The sequence below is a fragment of the Vombatus ursinus genome, unplaced genomic scaffold, assembly GCF_900497805.2.
Source record: "Vombatus ursinus unplaced genomic scaffold, bare-nosed wombat genome assembly UNPS02014784.1, whole genome shotgun sequence".
Classification (NCBI taxonomy): Eukaryota; Metazoa; Chordata; class Mammalia; order Diprotodontia; family Vombatidae; genus Vombatus; species Vombatus ursinus.
Window position 1 is genome coordinate 5,746,749 of NW_020954562.1, and position 21,669 is coordinate 5,768,417.

The 21,669-nt window shown below is 41.1% G+C and overlaps 1 protein-coding gene across 2 annotated transcripts in view; it reads left to right on the forward strand.

Moving 5' to 3' along the window:
* Nucleotides 1–10,576: 10,576 nt before the first annotated feature.
* SMAD1 (SMAD family member 1) overlaps nucleotides 10,577–21,669 on the forward strand; it is a 91,972-nt gene continuing 80,879 nt past the window's right edge. Inside the window, exon 1 of one of the 2 annotated variants that reach the window (XM_027866985.1) lies at nucleotides 10,577–10,650. The gene's annotated coding sequence lies outside the window, so the exon portion shown is untranslated. The remainder of the gene's footprint in view (nucleotides 10,651–21,669) is intronic. The other variant, XM_027866984.1, reaches the window with a different exon arrangement.

Consider the following 21,669-nt stretch of genomic DNA (forward strand, 5'->3'; position numbering starts at 1 on the left):
TCCTTTCTGTGGGAAGATGAGATCAGTCATTGTAATTCTGCTTATGTTAAATGGAAGAACCCTTCAGGGAACCAGGTCATTTTCTGTGGAGGAGTAGCATTTCTGGACTTAAAGTAACACAAATGAATGCCAGTTTGGGTACTTTCTGGACATAACACAGAAATAAGTTTCTCTAGGTATTCCAGTGGGTGATTAAAATGCTATTTCTATTACTGTACTCAGTTTTATGAATTTTATCTTTGGAAGGAACTAGATTTTCTCCAGTTGCCAAATGCCCTACCTAATAATAATGCCTTCAAATAGGCTACAGTAACTTATTTAGCCTTGATTGTTACCCCAAGGGTTGAATAATGGCTTCAGGTACCTTTGGCAGGCATAAGGAAAGGAGGTTTAAAAAAGGGGGGGGAGAAAGGAGAAATAGAGGAGGAATGTACTTTGAGTGTTTCTGCTTCTGTGCCTGGGATGCCCTCTTCCTAATTCCCTTCTTTCTCTACTTTTTTGAAGCCTGTTTTATTGAGGCCCAGTTCAAGTTCTACTTTCTCCATGAAGCCTTCTCTTACTCCTGTAGCCCATCATAATCTCCCTTTTCTATGAATTCTTAGAACTTACTATCTTTACCATTTGTAGCATCATCTCTGGTCTACTTAACTCCAACTAATGCTTATGGGTTGGGTTCTCCTAAGTTCAGTTACTCCAAGTTTAAGATACTCTGGGTTCAAATACCTAAAATGACAACTCATGAGCCCCAACCAATGCATGTACCTTTAATAAGCAAACAACTCAATACAAAGGCATTTATTGAGCTGGTATTAGAAGTACAAAGTAACAAAATATTCTAACCTCCCTCCCCTACTAATAAATCTGGGCTTGCATATGTAGGGAACACACATACCCAGGACCCTTGGGGTGCTGGAGAGTCCATATATCTTTTTTTTCCTCATGGTGTGTTCATTCTTTTCCTGGGCCAAGTAGCTCCCCCTCTTCTATCCAGAGCTGAGGAAAAATCCTCTTCAAGACCTGAATTCTTCTTCCATAACTGGCTTCTTCTGTTTAACAGTTCACAGAAGCACACACTCCTCAGAACTTTCTCCTGCCTTGACTAGAACAGGGATTCTTAACCTAAGGCCCATGTACTTGGTTTAAAAATATACACACCCATGTATTTTATTGTACAGTCATTTCTTCTATAACAAGACATGTAGTTCCCAAGAAACACCATGCTATGCAGAATAGCACAGTAAAAACCATATGGGGAGAAATGGGGTTAGGGACACAATGCTGAAAAACTTTGTCAATGACATATGAGAAAAGATAAAACCTCATAAAATGATTTTTATATATATATATTAAATAGTTAAGAAATACATGAATACTACAATGAACAGTGGCAGCATCTACAGCCTTGAGCTACTGCTCAGCACCCCTGGTTACCATGGATTGGAGACCTTAGTGAAGGTTGAAGTTGGTTCGGACCAGCCTCCTTGGCCCACAGCTCCTACTATACCAGAAGGATGCCTTGTCAATACATCCCACTTTTATAGATGAGAAAAACACCCTCAGAGAAGTTAAGTGATTTGCATGTGGTCATATTAGTATTAGAACTAGTCAAGAAACATAAGATGCCTTTAAGTTAGGGAACCTCATCTGTGATCAGAATAAGTCATAGTTCCTGAACCTTAGTTTCCCCATCTATAAAGTGAAGCAATCAAACAAGATGACTTCTAAGGTCCTTCCAATTCTAATGCCCCTTGAGCATATGATCTATGAAGTAAAATGTTCTTAACTTCAAAAAGAGAGAAAGGAAGGAAGAAAGGAAGGAAGGAAGAATGAATGAATGAATGAAAGAGAGGGAAAGAAACAACTAGCTCTGAATCTATTTCTCATTAGCTATGTGACTTTGGACAAATCACTTTATCTCTCTAGATCTCAGATCAGTCATTTGGAAAATGGAGGGCAGAAGATCTCCAAGGTCTCTTTCTGTTCTGAGTTTTACAAAAGATTATGGGAAAGAGAAATAGATCCAGTGGTGTATTGGTAAATGTTTAACAACTGGCTCTCGGGAGGTGGGGAATGTATACATTACATTTAAAGTACATTAAATATAGTAGAAAATAGTAGATTGTTGTTGTGGGTCAGTAGTGTCCAACTCTTCATGACCCCATTTGAGGTTTTCTTGGCAAAGACAATGGAGTGGTTTGCCATTTCCTTTTCCAGATGAGGAAACTGAGGCAACAGCGTTAAGTGACTTGCTCAGGGTCTCACAGCTACTAAGTGTAGGGGGCTGGATTTGAACTCAGGAAGATGAGTCTTCTTGATTTTAGGTCTGATGTTCTATCCATTGCGCCACCTAGCTGCCCAATGTAATGGATTAGTATATACTATAAATATATACTTTTTAGTATACTAGTATATACTAAATGTATGCTTTTAAGCTTAATCTGCATTATTAACATTTTCACTATCTCTTTCTTAAGACAAGACAATCAACAAAACAAAAAATCAAGCCCTGATTTGGAGTGTTTGCCAATTTCCAAGGGGCAAATGTTCAGACTGAAACATTTACAAGAGATGTCTCCAGCATACACCTGCCTGAATCTCTTTTCACTATATTACACTGTGTCCCTGAAACGGAAACAATGTGAAAGTTGCTAAAGACATCTGTGAAACAACTGTATTTCCCTGAGACTTCTTTGTTGCAGTTGTTTTTCAATCTCGTCTGACTCTTCATGACCCCATTTAGAGTTTTCTTGGCAAAGATACTGGAGTGGTTTGACATTTCCTTCTCTAGCTCATTTTCCGGATGAGGAAACTGAGGCAAACAGGGTGAAGTAACTTGCCCAGGATTACACAACTAGTAAGTGTCTGAGGTCAGATTTGAACTCAGGAAGATGAGTCTTCCTGACCCTAGGCCTAGCGCTCGATCCACTGCCCTACCTAGCTGCTATTAGTTCTAGGATAAAATATAAAGTCCTCTGGTCCAGTTTCTCAGATTCTCTAGCAGGAAATACCTGGTATGTAGTAATCACAGTAACAGCCAGTCAGGTGGTACAATGGACCACCCATGGGCCTGGAGTTAGGGTGACTGGAGTTCAAACTAGCCTCAGGCAGTTTCAAGCTGTGTGATCCTGAGCAAGTTACTTAACTGCTATCTGCCTCAGTTTCTGTATCTGTAAAATGGGGATAATAATAGCACCTACCTTTCAGGGTTATTGTGAGGACAAAATGAATTAATATTTGTAAAACCTTTTTGCAAACCTTAAAGCACTATATAAATGCTAGCTATTGTTATTAGCTAAAGAAAAAGACAACTAGGGAGTTTTTGAATTCATGCATGCATATAAATATATATGCATACACACACATATATGTGTATGTATATATCTTGTAACAATCTGCCAAGAGATAACTGAACCCATGAAAGGGGATGAGATTGCCAAATGAGACAGTATGAAGGAGAAATAAAAAGATCCCAGACAAAATCTTGGGGGCCATTCATGATTAGTGGGTGTAACCAGAATAAAGATCCAGCCAAGGAGACTGTGAAGGAGTAGTCATACAGCTAGGAGGAGTAGGACCAAGAGAGAAGCGCATCATGAAAATGTAAGAGAGGAGAGCATAACCGTAGGAGACAGTCATCAATAGTGTCGGATGCTTCAGAGAGGTCAAGAAGGATGAGAATTGAGAAAAGGCCATTAGATTTGGTAATTAAGACATTAGTATTAACTTTGGAGAGCAGAGTTTCCATTGAGTGATGATGTCAGAAGTCAGATTTCAGAGAGTTTAGAAGTGAATGAGTTGAGAGAACTAGAGTAGATGGCTTTCACAAGGAGTTTAGCCAAGAAAGAAAAGATATATAAGTCAAAAATTAGCAAGGGTAGCAGGATTAAACAAGGCTTTTGAAGGATGGTACCAGGGCACCAGGGAGGAAGCCAATAGATAGGGAGTTATTGATGATAAGAGACAATGGGGATGATAGCTGAGACAGTCTGCTGTAGAAGAGGGGGAGGAGGGAAGAGATCAAGGGTACTGGTAAAGTGATTTGCCTTGGCAAGGAGAAGAATCATCTCTTTTCAAAAAGATAGTATAATGGCAGAGATATCTAAGTGATGTGAGAAGAGGAAGAAGAGAGAAGGCATAGCTCTAGAATGACTTCAGTGTTTTCTGTGCAGTAGGAGTTCTGGTTCTCATCTGTGAGGATGGGAGGATGGAAGTGTAATGTGAAGCTTGATGAGAAACTAAAAGATTTGGAGTAACAACTGTAGAGAGTGGGACAGCATATCAATTAGGAAGATGTAAGACGATTGCTCATGTAGGTAAGTGGTGCAGTGGATAGAGTGCTAGGCCTGGAGTCAGGAAGACTCATCTTCCTGAGTTCAAATCTGGCCTCAGACACTTCCTCGCTGTGTGACCCTGGACAAGTCATTTAACCCTGTTTGCTTCCGTTTCCTCATTTGGAAAATGAGCTGGAGAAGGAAATGGCAAGCCACTCTAGTATCTTTGCCAAGAAAACCCCAAATGGGGTCATGAAGAGTTGGCTACAACTGGAATGACTGAAAAACAACAACAACAAAAGGATTGTTCAGCTTTAGTAAAAGCATTGTTGAGAATGTGTAATTTAAATTTGGATCGAGTCTAATCAACATGGTCCTCTGATATTTTCTTGCTACATGTATCATTTCCTGAACAGGAGCAAAGGAGGCTATGCCTAGTGGCTCATACCTGTAATCACCACTACCAGAGAGGCTAAGACTGGTAGATCTCCCTAGCTCCTGAGTTCTGAGTTGTAATGAGCTACACCCAATTATGTATCTGCACTGTTTGGCATTAATCCATGTGCTCTTTAAGTAGTACTTAACTGAGGCCTCAGTTTTCTCATCTGTATATGGGCTTAAAAGAGGTGATCTCTAACTTCCCTCTCTAAACCTATGATACTATTATCCATCTTCTAAGCACATAGCATCTATATTCTATCACCTTTTCCAAATTATGTAATTCTATTATATCCTAAGAAAGACTTCTACTTTTCTTAATTATTTTTATACCTTGTCCATCTGCATTTTGCTTCTCTATCCTGCCCCCACTATCTTCCTTGTTGATGTCAACAGGAAAGAAGGCATCATGGTATTATTATATGAGTTGGAGACTGGACTGAAAAAGTAGAGATGGATTCATGGTTGTGGGGGTGGGGCAGTAGTAGATCATTCCAAGCAGAAGAAAAAGATGACTAAAGCATTGGTGGGAAAGGCAGGCTTCAGGAAATGGTGAGTGTTCCCAATAGGTTAAAGCTGAGGATTCTTAAAAGGGGATACAGGATGAAGTTCATACTGTAGACCAGTGGTGTCAAACACAAATAGAAATGGATGTGTGTGGGCAGCATATTGACTTAAAAAACCACAAATTAACATTATTTATGCTTTATAGTATTTTTATTTATTTTGTTAAACATTTCCCAATTACATGTTAATCTGGTTCAGATAGTACTCTTGGGAGATGGCATCTGAGTTTGACACTTCTGCTATGAGCATTTGAACATTATTTGAAAGATTGTAGAGAGCTTTTGAAGATTTCTTTTTGGGAGCAAGTGAAATGATCAATGTAATACTTTTAGAAGATTAATCTGGTTATACACCTGTGAAGCATGGATTGGTTTCAGTGAGAGACTAGAGACAGCTAGGAGGCTTTTCTAAGAGTTTAGACATGAAACATCAATAGACATGGAAAGGAAAGGGACAGAAGACACTGTGAGGGACACTGTGAGAAAGATTTGGGGTGGGAAAATGTCATCCTCCCCATGGGGAAAAGACCCATGCAACTGCTTCCCTATGGGAGTCAAGTGAAATCATGCAAATGAGAGGTCAATAATTTTGCTGCTAAGGAATGAATGCTTTCTGGGTTTCCCAGAAAACATGTTAGCAGGATGATTGTTTGAACTGAAAGTACTATCTCTTTGTAGGAACTTGGAAGCCAAGACTTTGATAGGCTCGAGTGAAATGGGCTCTGAACTTGACTACTTGGCTTCATTCAATCTCTCAAAGACTCTGCTTCCTCTTCTGGAGAATGAAGATGGTAGACTAGTTACTCTCTAAGGTTATGGCCAGCTCTAAGGCTCTTCAATGTTATGACATGGTCCAGGTTGATAAACAAAAGCCTATGCCAGGCAATCTGAAAAAGAACTGATGTCACAGGCTGGGGTCCCCCAAAGGAATTCAGTGGCAGTGGACGTAATAACCAAATGGATTGATGTGAACCCTAAGACACTCACTTAACTGGGTTTTAAAAATGAGAATACTGAAGTTCTGTGTGATTGAGAAAAGATAAGAGGGTAGAAAGTATAAGAGGAAACTCAGCATTCTATCTCCTCCCCATGTGCTTTTTGCAAGGGAGGTCTGTTTCTTATGCCTGTAATGGACTTTCTCTTAGAATTCTGAGCTTCCTGCAAGGCTTAGCTCTCATTGTTCCAAGGTATTTAGGTGGCACATTGGAGAGAGTGATGGAGTCAGAAAAACTCAATTTCAAACCTGGCCTCAGACACCTACTAGCTGTGTGACCCTTTCTGCTTCAGTTTTCTCATCTCTGAAATGGGTATAATAATAGTGACTACCTCTCAGGGTTGTTGTGAGGATAAAAAGAGGTAAGGTTTGCAAAATTTTGAGTAGTATATAAATGCTTACATTCTCATTATACTATTTTCCAGTTCCTATGAAAACCTTTTCCTGATCCCCATAGTTGTTAGTGATCTCTCTTTAAATTATCATGTTTATACTTATTTGTTTATATCTAGTATTTCATCTAATGTAATCTCATTGAAGGCAACAGCTGTTTGCTATTTTTATCTTAGTAGTCCCCAAAGTCTAACACAAAGCTTAGCATATAGTAGGTGCTTAATAAATGCTGGCTCACTGAAAAGGGGAGGTCAATGGATAGTTCAGCAGAAAAAAATGACAAGAGAAAGACAGAAAAAAAGGAGAAGGAACAGGAGGAGAAGGGGGAAAGGAAGGAGAAATAGGAGAAGGAAGAGGAAGAAGGAGGAGGAGAAGAAAGAGGAAGAGAAGAAAAAGGGGAAGGAGAAGAAGAGAAAGAGGAAGAAAGAAAGAAAAGAAGGGAGGGAGGGAGGGAGGAAAGAAAGAAGAAAGGAAGGAAGAGGGACACATGGAAGGAAAGACAGACAGAATAGGAAAGGAACAGGAACCCTGCTCAAACTCCAGTCCAGATACAGGCAAATTTGGATCCTACCAATAATAATGTTAAGTGAAAAATGACAAAATGTATGCATTTCAGAAAATATGGGATGATTAATAAAAATTTGGTGTGAATTTTTATTTAGTTCTATTTGTTGAGGAACTCCAAGAAAAAAATCAATGAAATTAAATTTCTAGAATTTGGAATTAAATGTGAAATTCTGACAATGAGAAAGAAGATCCTTGAAGGCGATTGTTGTAAAGTGGTTATGTCAGGTTATGTCAGGAAAAAAAAACACCCCGTAAATTTGAATTTCCAGAATAGATAACTTGGGAGTTTGAACCAGGAAAAGAGGCTTCTCACAGAGTCCTCCAGTTAAACTGGGTTCTGAGACTGCATCATTCTTATAGCTTAAGGAGGGAGGGAGGGGAGAGACTGAAGTACTTGGTGAACTTTTTGAGCAGAACCCCTGAAGAAAGGTCAATGTGTAGATTCTTTAGGCCAGTAAGTGTCATTATGCATGCATATCGACTCCATAGTCAATTAGTCATCTGCATCTACAGAACTGTACTATAGCCACCCCTAGGCTTTCCCAGTAAATGTGTTTTCAACATCACCCCCCCCCCCCCCCAGTAGTTATCACTGCAGGATTCCTTTTAATAGCAGCTATCCTAGGAGGCCATTTAAGTTCAAACTAACACTTAAATGCACCTGGGAAGCTGATATAAACAAACACTTAAATGTAGCTAGGGAGCTGCTATTTAAGGGAACATTGGTGAATCTTTTTGTAATGCACATAATCCCCTAATTTTTCAGTTTTTAAAAAAATCATTCTTTGTCTTTGTTTTTGTAAAGGCAGGCATTCATTAATATCTGTGACCAGTGAGACCTTGGGCAAGTGATTTCCCCTCTGCAGGTCTGACTCCTCATCTGTAAAAAGAAGGGAAGCTGGACTGCAGATCATAGAATCACAGATTTATACCTAAAAGGGACCTTAGATTCTGCTTCACCACCACTGGCCCACTCCTATTTTATTAACTAGGAAACTGAGGCCCAGAGTGGCGAAGTAACTTGCCCAGTCAGACACGCACTTTGGAACCTAGAAGACATTGCTTATATCTGAAAGGATGAAGAATAAAAGAATTTTGGAAAAGACTTAGTTGGGTAGGATGGTTGTCTTCACATAGGAACGTCATATGGGAGACTTCTGTTTGGCTTGCATGGGGAAAACTTAGACCAATACAGAGACATTATGTAGGTAGATTTTGGTCTTAATATAAGGAACAGCTTCTTAATGATTAGAGCTGTTAAAAAAAAATGAAATGGAATATTTTGGGATGTCAGAGAGGAGAACAGAAAAATACCATTGAGGTCATCTATGACCCCTCTTTCTTTTTACAGTTGAGTAAACTAAGGCCCAGGAAGAGGAAGACTTAGTATCAGACAAGCTGTGTTGAGCATTGGAACCCAAATCTCCCTCCAATCCAAATTCAGAGTGCATTTTTAACAGCATCAAATGATGACTTTGGGGGGTCCCTTTCAACTATAAATCATATAAACAGCAAAAAACTTTTTACAAAGTGCCTACTGTGTGCAGGACACAGGTACTGTGGATACAAAACTATAAGGCGCCAATCCTGAGTTTCCAGTTTATATTCCAAGAGTGTATATAGATAAATACAAAGTTAACACAGGGTTATTTTAAAAGATACATAGCTTTAACAACTACTTGTTGTCATAAGACTATTCCTCACTAATTGTTTTCAAAGAAACTAGGGATTTTAAGGGGTGCTGGTGAGTAGGGAAAAGCTGCATTTTAGGTGAATAATGGGAAATAAATGAAAAAAAAAAAAAGGAATTTTAAGTAGGAACGGAGTGTTGTCCTTAATTGCAGTTGCTGTTTTCTTTACATCTATTTTGTTGTGAATACACCTTTTGTTTTTTTAAACTAAACTTAACTAAGGATAGAGCTCTCTTTCTTCACGTTTATCTAGGCTAGATTTATCTGTTTAAATTTGTATCCCGGGGGTAGAATGCAAGCTCCTTGAGGGCAGAGATTGATTTTTGTTTTGTCTTTACAACTCCAGCTAGGATGGCTGAGCCTAGTTCTTAGACTGCAATTAATCTTGGAATGGACTGGGTCTCCTCCGAGTGTTAGCTTTAGTTACCCTAGATTTCATACCAGCTTCCAAACTCGTGACCGAGAGAAGTGTTTCTGATGAGTAAAAATGATTTTTAATGTCTAGGAAGCCTAGGTAAAGCCTCAAGCTGTGTGGTCATCTCTGAAGGGCTTGCCAGTGGTGTAGGAAAAAAAATGCCCTCAAATTTGTAGCTTTTTCGCTTTCTCAAGGAATGTCTTCTTTGCTGCATGCATCGTTACTTGGGCCAGAAAGATTACATGTTGAAATAAATGGGTTCTAGATTTGGCACAAAGCAAACCTATTGACTTGAGCGCAGACTAAGCTATGCAGCCCTCCCTAGTTTGGAAAGTCTGTGATCAACTAATTCTGGATGTTTTATTTGCACTTGGGAATTTATGGGCCCTGAAAATATTGGGGGGGGGCGGAATTACAGATGGGGGGGAGAGGACGTCTTAGTTGGAAAGTTTAAAACAAAACAAAAAAGAACCCCACGTAGAAGGAAGACCCGGTAAGGCGGGGGAAGTGGAATGACCATTTTAGAAAATAAATCTCACGGCCCTAAACTTTATTTGCAAAGACCATACATACCAAGTCACTCCGACTAGGACTCAAGGCAAACAGACTTTCAGAACGCCTGAACACCGCGTTATAACTCCACACTCCCTCTTCTTTGGGGGGGGGGGGGGGGGTGGGTGAAGGAAAAAAGCGGGGGAGAGGGAGAGAGTTGTCCCCAGAGTTAGTTCCCCCGCGGTGTTTGTTGGGGGCCATTAAGGCAGCGGCCTCCGCCTCCGCCGCAGCGGCAGCTGTTGCTTCTGAGCGTGCTCAGCGCGGTAATTTGGAGAGGATCCCTAGTCTGGGGTGGCGGTGGTGGAGCGTTTGTAAGTGTGTGAGTGTGTGTGTGTGTGTGTGTGAGTGTGTGAGTGTGTGTGTGTGTGTGTGTTGTGTATTGGCAGTGGAGTAGTGGAGGCTGGGCGGCTCCGACTCCCTGACGCCAGCGAGACCAGATCAATCCAGGCTCCGGGAGAGGGAGGGAGGGAGAGAGAGAAAGAGAGGGAGAGAGAGGGAGAGAGAGGGAGACAGAGGAAAAGCAGAGAACGAGCTAGCGGGCGGCGCGGGGCTGCCCACTGTGCCGCGGCTGCTGCGGCTGCTGCTGCTGCTGTTGGTGCCGCTGCCGGAGCAGGAGCTAGGGGAGGGACCGGCGGCAGGGGCGGCGAGGCGGCCGGAGCTGCAGGAGCCCCAGCGGGATCGGCAGCCACAGCGGCCAGACGACGGCGGCGCGGCCGGGGGTGACTCTTCTGCACTCGCCTTTGCGGGGCGCGCCGCCCACGGGGTAAAAACCAAAGAAGCCACCCGATCCCCGAGCCCCTAACTTTCCCTTTTTTACGTTCCATCCCTCTCCCTTCTCTCCCAGCCCCGGCCGGGCTGCTCTGCCTTGGAGCCGCCTCCCAATCCCTCTTTCTCGCGGACTCTGGGGGGTACTGCCGTCCGGGAAGAGGTGGGGGTGGGGGTGGGGGTGGCTGAATGCTGGTTTGCTGCAGTCCTCTATCCCCGCTGACCCCCGGCCGCCCCCAGCCCTTTTGCCCCTTCCTGATTTCAGACTCCCGCCGCAGCGCTGGAATGGTAACTTGGGTGCGTGTGCTTGGGGAAAAGGTTTTTTTCTTCGTGGGGAGAAGAGGATGGAAGGCCCCCCCCCATGATGGCGTCGCCCGGCGGCTCTTAGAAACCCACGCCCCCCCACTTCGCCTCTTCCCTCTCCCCTGGCCGGCTGCAGGGGTGCGCTTTGAGCTTCCAACTTTGCGTTGGCGTCTTTGTTGGGTCGGGGGGGGGGGAGGCGGGGGGAACTTCCCCGCTTCTATCCTGGCGACTTCGGCCGGCCGAGGTCTCCTCCGCTCGGGCTCCTGTCTCCCTGACTCTCCTCCCGGTTTCCCTCTCCTTTGCTTTGATTCAGCTGCTGTTGGGGCGGCCCGCGCCCCGGCGCCCCTTTGTGTCCTGTGCCCTCAGAGCGGGGAGGGGAGAGGGGAGGGGGGCGGCCAAACTTGTGGGAGTTTCAGGAACTGCCTTGGCTGGGTTTGTCTCTTGTGTGTACACACACACAGACACACACTTTTTCATATGCATACTCTCGCTCCCAGCTTTTCTGAAGTGTGGATCGCTGAGAAGAAAGAAAACTCAGCTTTTCTCTGGCCCCCCACCCCCGCTCGTTTTCCTTTCTTGTCCCTCTGTTCAATCCTTGGGGTGGAGGTCAAGGAAAGTTCGGACCAAAAGTCCCCTTAATTTATTTCAAGGTTTGGTGGCAGATGATTTTGGTTGCCTTTTTCTCCTCACCCCCCATTTCTTCCTTCCACGCCCGTGGATCCTTCTCGACCGGATCCGATTGTCTCCCTCTGTGTGTATTGCAAAGTTTGCTAGTGAACAACTGTGTCATTTACTCTCTCCCAAGCCTTTGTTAGTGTTTCGCTTAGTAGTTTATGTAAGGGGGTGGGGGGTGGGAGGGAAAAGGAAGACTGAGAGAAAGAAACGTGGGCTTGTTTTTCTACATGCCTAATATATGGGAGCATTTATAGGAACAGGGTTTTTCCCTTAGATGTATTATGGGAAAGAGGAACAAATGTTGACCGACTTTAAGATTACTACGACAGCAGGATTTTTTCCCACTAAATTTTGAAGATGATATGATTGAAAGCCTGATTTTCTCCGAGGCTTGGTCCTGAAAATTGAGGCCCAGGGTCTCTTATGTAAAGTCAATCGCTTTCTGATCTGCCATGAAAATTGGCATGTTTCCCTTTGGATTTTTTTTTTTTGTCTTGGACCTGAAGTTTAAAAAATAGAACAAAACAATCAAAGTGGCATGATTTGGGCCTGCCTTCCTAGATGTCTCTGAAATAAACTCTTAAGTAGCTGGATCAAAGAACAGCTTTCTATCAGAACACGTCTCTTTCTAATTGGTTTTCAGGGATGGCATGCCTACACTTCAGTAACACAATGAGAAGACTGTGCTGTGATCTTCATCTTGTTTATTTATAATTACCACTTTACCTTTTATTGAAGGCTGGTGAGTTGTAGTGGAACCGGTGCTTTTAAAAGGAATCTAGGTTGGATCAGGGTTCACTGCACCAACGTTTTCAGTTGGCACCGGTGTTCTTTGCATCACTGCCATTTTTGTCTGTGGGTATTGGGCTTAAATATATTATACAGACTTGAAGTGTTTTCTCTCACTCCACTCCCACCCTTTCCCATTTGTAGTTATTTGATATTTCTCTGCAGGTGGTGCTCAGCTTGTAATATTGCAATTCTTCTGAAACTATAACTAGGGACATCAGAGATGATTTTCTGGGGCTAGGTGTTGCAGAAACCTCTAGAGAGGATCAAGGAAGGATTGAGTTACCCCTGAGGGTGGGGATTTGTCCTTGATTTAGTTTTGACCCACCTAACCATAGGTATGTAACCAAATAACATTTTTTTGTCTCTCAGTATCCTCTTCTTTTATACCCTTGAAGATCTGATGACCACTGCATTTAAAAGAAGTGGCAACTTCAGTCCTTTAAAAACAAATAAATGTTGACTTGTAACATTGTTACATTAAAAAAAGATAATCTTAGGAAGCTTTAAAAAGCACCCAACTTCAGCTAATGCATCTTTTTTTCAGAGGAAGTCTGGAAATCCTATTTCCCTAAATATTAAAATAGGTGATGTGCTGAATTTTAGTTTCTGTCTTGGCTTATGAGTATTTCTGGGTTAAAGATGAAATTTAATAGCTAAATGATTGGAAAGAAGGAATAAACTTGGATGTAATTAGACAGCCATATTTAAGTTGCAGCAGCCTGTATAATACAGTCCAAGTTGTGTATTGTGTGTGTATAAAAGGGCTCATTTGTGTAGTCTTACAAGGCTAATGGAGGCATCATTGAGCTTTATAAATAATGTAAGTTGTGTATAATGTAGAGTCCCTAGAGACTGCAGAGAAAGCATCATTACCAGCCTTTTCAACCTGCTTGAGATCTTAAATTGATTTACAGCACTGAACTGGTGCAAAATGATACATCAGGATGACATGGGGTCAGCCTGTAAAAGTCTATGATGTCAGCCTATTAGTTCAGTCATCATAATTAAACCATATTACAGGGGCAGCTAAGCTGGAATTTGGTATTATACTTCAGAGATGAGTGGTAGATGACTTTTTTTTTTTTAGGAAAAAGGCCCCAAACTCCCAGGAATGCTTCTTTGTGTTTCTAAAAGAGTAAAAAAGACTTAACAGTACATTTAAAAAATTGATCAACTATAGTTTTACAGAGATTTTCAGGGTTGAAATGTGATGTCAGTCACTTTTTGAGCAACTTTTTCATAATAGTCAAGAAGACTGATGCTAGGGATGCTTGAATTATCTCTTCCCAAACTGATCTGGGTACCAGATTCCAGAATTCCTAAGAGCTCAAAAGATATTTACTATCTAATACATCAGAGAAGATTAGAGAGCAAAGTGAACATCTTTCTTCATGCCTGTAGCACTCCGTCCTACTGTTGTTGCTAGGTTTCTGTTGTGCTGGGATTAAACTATGTCTGCTATAACATGATAGGAAACTGCTTTATTTCTCTTTCTACTTGGTCTTAAATTGATTGGCAAAGCCTTAAGCAGAAAAAGACGTGTTTGACTTGACTGCTTGGACAATCAGGAGAAAAGAAAACAATTTTTGATTGGGTTTTAATTATTCTGGCTGGCTATCCAGTTTATGGATTATCTAGGTGCTTGGCTTCTCCTAGTACTCTCACTTTTTTCTTTCCTGGCTGCAATACCAAGTGCTAATTAATTTTATCATTTGTTAGATGCTTGATTTGTTGGAGGTCTAGATGGAAGCAATCTCTTGGGCAAAGTGGGATTTGTGAGTTTGGAGATTTTTTTTATCATTATTTTCCTGGTCCCAGTTTGTCAGAATTTGATTTTGGGTGAAAGTGATTGCCCCAACTTGGTTTTTTGAATAGTTGTTTCAGTCCCAGTTTAACAACTTATCTATCTATACACACACACACACACACATACATATATACACATATATTTGTGTGTATAGGGGGTGGTTATACTACTTGTCTTGCTTTTCAGTTGGTTAATGCTCAAGGCAAATGAATTTTAATGCTAATTTAAAAGAAGTATAAATAGGATGGCAAATCTAATGCAAAAGGAGAAAAAATCCAGAGCATCCAAAAGCTCAAATGATTTTTAAATTATTTTGTCATTGGAAATGTCACTGTGTCTCCCCCTTTATTTTGCATAACCAAGAATTTACTGTGCTGATCTTTGAAGTAGTAAAACATATCTCAATAGTAACATGTTAGTATTGAAATAGCTATTTGAGTCTCTGAGGGGATGAGCCCTGCAATTTGTGAGAAAGGGGTGTTCCAATGACAATTCCTTATGGAATCTTTTCAGTTCCTGTTTGATTGTCTCTTGTCATCTTTCTATGTTACAGACATCATAGGATCATGGAATTTTAGAGCTGGAAGTGACCTCATTTTACAGATGAGGAAACTGAGTCCTAACCAGAGGAGAAATGTAGTTCACAACTGGTACTAAAATAGGAAGTAGCAGAACCCAACTTTGTCCTCTGTCCTCAGAAACTAGTACTCCCTTTTTCTCTATACTACCACTACTTCTTTCATTTTACAGATGAGGGTATTTGGTGTATAGAGGTGCAACGACTCATTTGGGTGAGGTCATGTAGCTAGTTAGTGTCATAGCTAGTCTCAGAGCTTGGGTCTCTGGACTCAGTCTAGTTCTCTTTCATTATCTTGTGGGCTATTGAGATTTTCCTGCAGCAATCCAGCATAGTTGGGGGAGTAGGGGGGGGCAGGGGGAAGACAGGGTCAGGAAGTCATTTGGCATAACACTGTTCTTTTCTCTCACATGGTCTTGTCTGAGAGGCAGGTCTGACAACCATAGATCTGTTTGTTTTTTGCAAATCGAAATTGATTTTTTTTTTCCAAGAGGGCGGGTGAAAAAGAAAAACTCTGCGTCCATAGATCTGTTTGTTTTTTGCAAATCAAAATTGATTTTTTTTTTCCAAGAGGGCGGTGAAAAAGAAAAACCCTGCATCTAATTCAATCAGTGGAGCATTACTGGAAGATGGGAGATCCGAGACTGTACATGTTGAAATGAAATCATAACAGGGCCATGCCCTTTAGGCAACCAGGTCTGAGGTACAGAGCAGGGCTTTATAAGCACTTTCTTTTGGGGTTTTTGTCTTTCAAAGAGCCAGAACACATCTGTTCTATTCTCAGCCAAAAAGTGAAGACTTTGTGGCTCTTTGGGGAGAGGAGGGGCAGATAGGGGTGGGGTGGTAGAGGTAACCTCAACGAGAAGGGAGAGAAGGAAAAGTCAAATCTAATTTAAAACCTGTGAAAATGGACATCGATAAAGGGAATAGAGATTTAGGGTTAACGAATCAGCCTCTGTAATGCTACTTTTATTTGTGGTTTGCTCTTCAGTACAAAGATTGTCAGGTTGGCCTTTCTGCAGCAGCAAATGGGTGATATTCTCCTATGTGTGCCAGATTGAAATCTCATTACTTTCTTCCTCTCCATTTTCTGTAAGTGGCCTGAATACAAATGTTCAATTTGACCTAAGTTGCCAGTCCTCTCCATTTGCCAGGTTGAGTATCTGATATGATTTTTATTATCCATATCCAAATAGCTTTGTAATGCAAACTAACATCCTCCCCAAACAAAAAAAAAATAGAGCAGGGACAAGGTCAAGTACAGGGATCATGATATTGTAGATTGAAAGCTGGAAAGGGCCTTGAAGGTCATCTAACTGAGCTGCCTCATTTTATATCAGAGAGGACGTGCCAAATATAATGCTACCAATTTCCGATATGTTGAGATATTAGTGTCTGAGGATTGAGAGATACTCCCTTGCTATCAGTATGGATGGGGTAGTCAAAAAGGGCCACTGTTTCTGCTGGTTAACTTAAAGAAATTTGCCTGTTCTGCAGAAGCTTCATTTGCATAGGGATAGCTCTATCTCAGGCAGGAAAGGCCAGAACAACCTTCATAAAATAAACAAGTTTGATTCCAGGGGATAAATACAACAGAGTTCTAGGAAAAGGCCCAGCTTTGCAGAATTTGAGCTACTTCTGTCTTTACAGTTTCTGTTGGTTTTGAGTCAGAGCAAAGAGCTATGATGTAGTTAATGGATAAAAAGTGTCTTTTAACTGGTTTTTCCTCAAACCATCAGATGGTAGCACTTCATGGGACATTCAGAAATCATGTTTGTACAACATGCCCCCCCAACCTATCTTACAAACGGGTGAAAAGCCACTTAGAGAATGAACTGAGTTTTGAGATCACACAACTTAATGAGGACCAGAGCTGGGTCTAGATCACAGGTCTCCCAATTTCTAAACCAGCATACTTTCCCATCATGCCATAGTGGCTCAAATATTGAATTTAAATTTTTACTTTACCTCAGCAATTGAGTGTATGTTTATCTGTTATCTGGCTTTTAAGACTCAGCATAGAGGCAGAAGACCTATGTTCTCCTCCTGAGCAAATCAGTTATCTTTGAGTCTCAATGTACTCCTTTGTAAATGGGGAGAATCATTTCACTCTCTCACTTAGTTCTTGTGGGGAAATTGCTTTTTTTTAAATGTGGAATTATAGAAACATGAGTAGTTACTCTGTTTATCCGGGTCCAGGGACACTTATATTAGCATTTCATTCATCAGATAGTTGTCCTTTGCCGATTTCCCCCCTCCTTCCTCGAATCCAACTGCCAGTATATTAGATCCATTTTATTTTCCTGGTTTATAGGCAGTAGACTGTCAGTTTTCTTTTGTGGATTTTTCATGGTGTTCTTTGGTAGAATCTGAGAATCTCAGAATATTATAACTTTCTCACTTTGAAACACTAAGAATAAAGCAAACTTTTAACTTTAATAAAAATCAGGCATTGCTTTCAAATGCTAGTTACCTAATAGCAACTTCTTTTGTTTTGGGGGAGGAGAAAGAACATTCGTTATGTATTTTCAGAGGATATGGAGCCTTATGGTCACAGGTTTAGAACTGGAACAAACCTTAGACGTCATCTAGTCTAACCTGTTGGTTTTGCGGATGATGAAACTGAGGCCCAGAGGGGTTAAGTAACTTGCCCCAAATCACACAGGTACAGATGTCAAAGCCAAGATTTGAAGCTAGGACCTCTTACTCCACATCCGTGTTTTTTTACTATATCAGGCTAACTCCTTAAATAGAAAACAGAAAGAATATAATTGTAGGATTTTTGCTCCCTAAGCCATATCAATAACTCCATCTTGAAAGTACAAACTTGGCTTCTCTAGCACTTGAGGCATCATACTCATTTTAGATCCTTCTCAGCAACAAATACCTGATAGCTGCATATGGACCTAGGGATTTCTGGGAAGGTATTTGGTTTTTGAATCTTTGCCATACGTTACTGCTATGGTGTCCATCTAGGGTCTGGCTAACAGCATGATAATTGTGTGGGTGCTTTCCTGTCAACTCTTTGGTAGATGTGACAAGGTAATGAATGCTTTGTTTACTTCATGAGAGAGCCTAGGATATTGTATGGTTGGGTGTGGGGGTCAAGAATTATCAGGAGAATCTTAAGTTCTTATTATAGCTCTGCCACTGCCTATGTGGCATTGGACAATTCACTTGCCTCTTGGAACTGATTTGTTTGTTTTACATCTTTGGAGATTGGCTTCATGTACAGCAGGGATTATCTGGTAGGGATGGGAGGGAAGTTAATGAAACCAGGGAGCCTGGTTAGGAGGCTACCGAAATGATTCTAGCAAGGTGATGAAAGCTAGATCTGGACAGGGGGATACAGGTAGACATAGAAAAAAAAAGCCATGAAAAAGAAAAAAAAATCTGGATTTGGTGTCAGGACCTGGGGTAGGTTCTCATTTCCAGCATTTATTGGCTGTGTTACCCACAGCAAGTCACATGTCCTTTCTGGGCATCCATTTCCTTTTCTATAAACAGAGGGAATTGAATTAGATTATCTGAGCTTTCTTCCAGGTCTAAATTCTGTGATCCTAATGGACTTGCCACATATGGATCTCAAGGAGTAGAGTAAAAGTTGATTTAACATCTTGTACCCCTGGTGGTGGACTTCCAAATGGATCTGTTAAGTAGGGTGATTAGAGATGAACTGGAGCTTGGAGAAGAGGTCAGAGCCAGGTGGCCTGAGTCAGGAAGACCTGAGTTCAAATCCAGCTCTATCAGTTTCCTCATCTGTAAAATGGGCTGGAGAAGGAAATTGCGAACCACTCTAGTAACTTTGTCAAGAAAACCCCAAAAGGGGTCATGAAGAGTTGGAAAGACTGAAAAAACAACTAAATGAAAACAACTCCTGATGGGGGACTTTCAAATGGGTCTGTTGAGTGGACCAGTTGGGGATGAATTGGAGCTTGAAGAAGAGGTCAAGGCTAGAAAGAGAGATTTGGTAGTCATGTATGGGAATGATGGAGGTGAGTGAGGCAGATGAAGAATGGGTGAATTCTTTGAGGGTAAAGAGAAGAATCTGGGCTTGGAGTGAGAGGATCTGGGTTCAGATTCAGCCCTGCCGCTTCCTATCCCCTGGTCCTTGGGAAGTCTCTTCACCTCTTTTTAGGCCCCAGTCCCGGGTCCTCTGTAGAATGAAGAGATTGGATTAGATGACTGTAAAAGGTCCCTTTCACTCCTAAATCTATAATCCTTTGAGTCCCAAAAGAAGAAAGCTAGCCTTTATATAGTGCTTTAAGAATTGCAAACCATTGTACATGTTATCCCTGAAGACTTAAGTCTTGAAGAATGACTCATCCCTCCCTCCAGCTAGTCCATCGAGGAAGGAGGGAGAACCCTTGGCTGCAGGTAGATGAAGGACCAGAGAATTAATTAGGTCGTGGAAACTGAGGGAGAGAAGAGTTTCAAGAATTAGGTGGCAGTTGGTGATATAAAGTGCTACAGAGAGATCAGGGAGAGTGAGGTCTGAGGACAACACCATCGTACTTGGCATCTGGGGAAAGAGTTTAGGGGAAATCAAAGGATAGCAGTTTCCTGGGAACCAAATTATGAATGAATAATTGGCTGAATTTACTTCCAAGTCAGGGTTGCTTATAATAGAACTGAAACTGAGGAGTCATCCTCAATTCTCCACTCTTCCTCATTTGCCATACCCCATCAATTGCCAGGTCTTGTGATCCTCAGTTGAAGAGTGGAAGGACAAGAAGGCTGGAGAATCTAGGGTAATGAGTATGGCATGGAAGGATGTAACCATGAACTTAAGCCTAGTTGGTAAGCAGCCTCGGTAAAATGATGGAATAGAGATCGTGAAGAATGGGAGACATACTGGGAAATTAACAGACAGAATTGAGGACAAGAACTTGTGTGCTGTTCTGCTAATTCTCGTCTAAAGATATGGGGGGAAAGCTCACATTTGGACTAAAGAAGCCACTAACCTTTAGAAATTTACTAAGTCATCTTTTGTTTTTCTTCTGTCACTGATTTGGCAACAACTTCTATGAGTGTTTTCGTTTAAAAGAAAAGTAAAAAAAAATCTTATCTCTAGGGATTTTTCTAATTATAATATCTATTGTTCTGAAAATACCGAATATTATCTTATTTGATTTTTAATGTTGTGTGGCATTTGGTTTATCAAAAGGAAAGTTCAGGCATCCTAGTTATATAGGACCGACTGTTGAGATTGTAGATTTCCCTGTTACTACCTGTCAGAGGGCAGGCTAGGATAGAGCAAGATAGCAGCAGCCAGATGCTGCTTTGCATTTGGCAAGTATGAATTTTCTACACTTTTATCATACAGTGGTTCTCTCCTATAATAGGCTATATAAATGCTGAGATGCAGTAGGAACATTCTGTCCATGTAACACAGTCCATCAGAATCATAGGATGTTCTGCAGGGCTCTTGACAGATGGCCACCTATCATTACTTAAAGACAAGAGGTGTAAGGGGGAATTGGCATCCTCAAAACATAACCCATTTCATTTCCAGAGACTATATCATCCAAAATTCTCAGTCTGGGCTCTGTCACTATTCAGTCTGTGATCCTTTGACAAATTTCTCTACATCTTTGGGCCTTACTCTATAAGGCCCATCTATAAAATGTGACAATAATAGGGAAAAGGGGGAAGGGAACAAGCATGTGTTAAGCACCTCCTGAGTGCCAGGTACTGTGTTGAGTGCTTTATAACTATTATCTCATTTGATTCCTACACTCTTACTTCTTAGGGCCCATTTCTAAGAGCTAGTTAGGTAATGTGTATGCTTTTCAACTATAAAGTTATACATGATAGACTAGTATAACGATGAAGACAAAATTGGGCAACCTGTCCTGTTTTGGTGACAATTCCAATAATAGAATAACATAATTTTGTGATGCTTGGCTATATTATGATACACTCTCAGTTCCAGTTATACCTATTACACTGTTATATTTGTCCTGTGGGGTTTAGATTATTAAATAATAATAGGAGGTATTTATCTAGATAATTTAAGAGCTAATCCTTTAAGAAATAACTCTTTAAGAGTTAACATATGTTATCCCATCTGATACTCATAACAATAACAACCCTGTGAGATAGCCATTGGAGATCTCATTCCCATTTTATACCTGCAGAAGCTGAAGGATTCCAGATTAGTATGAATCTAAAGTAGAATTTGAATTTACATCTGTCCTGATGCTAAGTATTGGGATTTTTCCACTGTACCATCCTGCCCATAGTAATAGCATTATAGAAAGATAGTATTTTGCAGTGATACCTGCAATAATAGTGCTTACTCGTTATAACTGAACCCTACCTAACATCATGGGACCTTAGATATAATGTCATTTGACCTGTGGCCTATTTAGAACAGGGTTTCAAAGGCGCTTCCTGCTCTTGTGATTGGCTCCACAAAATCATTTTTGTGGTTGTTGTTATTCAGTCGTTTTTCATCATATCTGACTCTCCATGACCCCATTTGGGTTTTTCTTGGCAAAGATACTGGAGTGGTTCACCATTTCATTCTCCAGCTCATTTTACAAATGAGGAACTGAGGCAATCAGGGTTCAGTGACTTGCCTAGGGTCACATAGCTAGTAAGTGTCTGAGGCCAGATTTGAGTCTTCCTGACTCCAGGACTGGTACTCTATCCACTAAGTCACCTCGCTGCCCCTCCATAAAATCATAACTCTAGGCAAAACAGTTAATTGCATGGTATCTTTACAAAGAGGGGATACCTTATGTATTGGAGGTAAAATGTGGATACAGTAGTTTTACATAACTGTATTTTGCATAAACTTCCTGTAGAATTGAATTTATTTGATATATTTGTACACACACATTCAGTAGCAGTTGAAC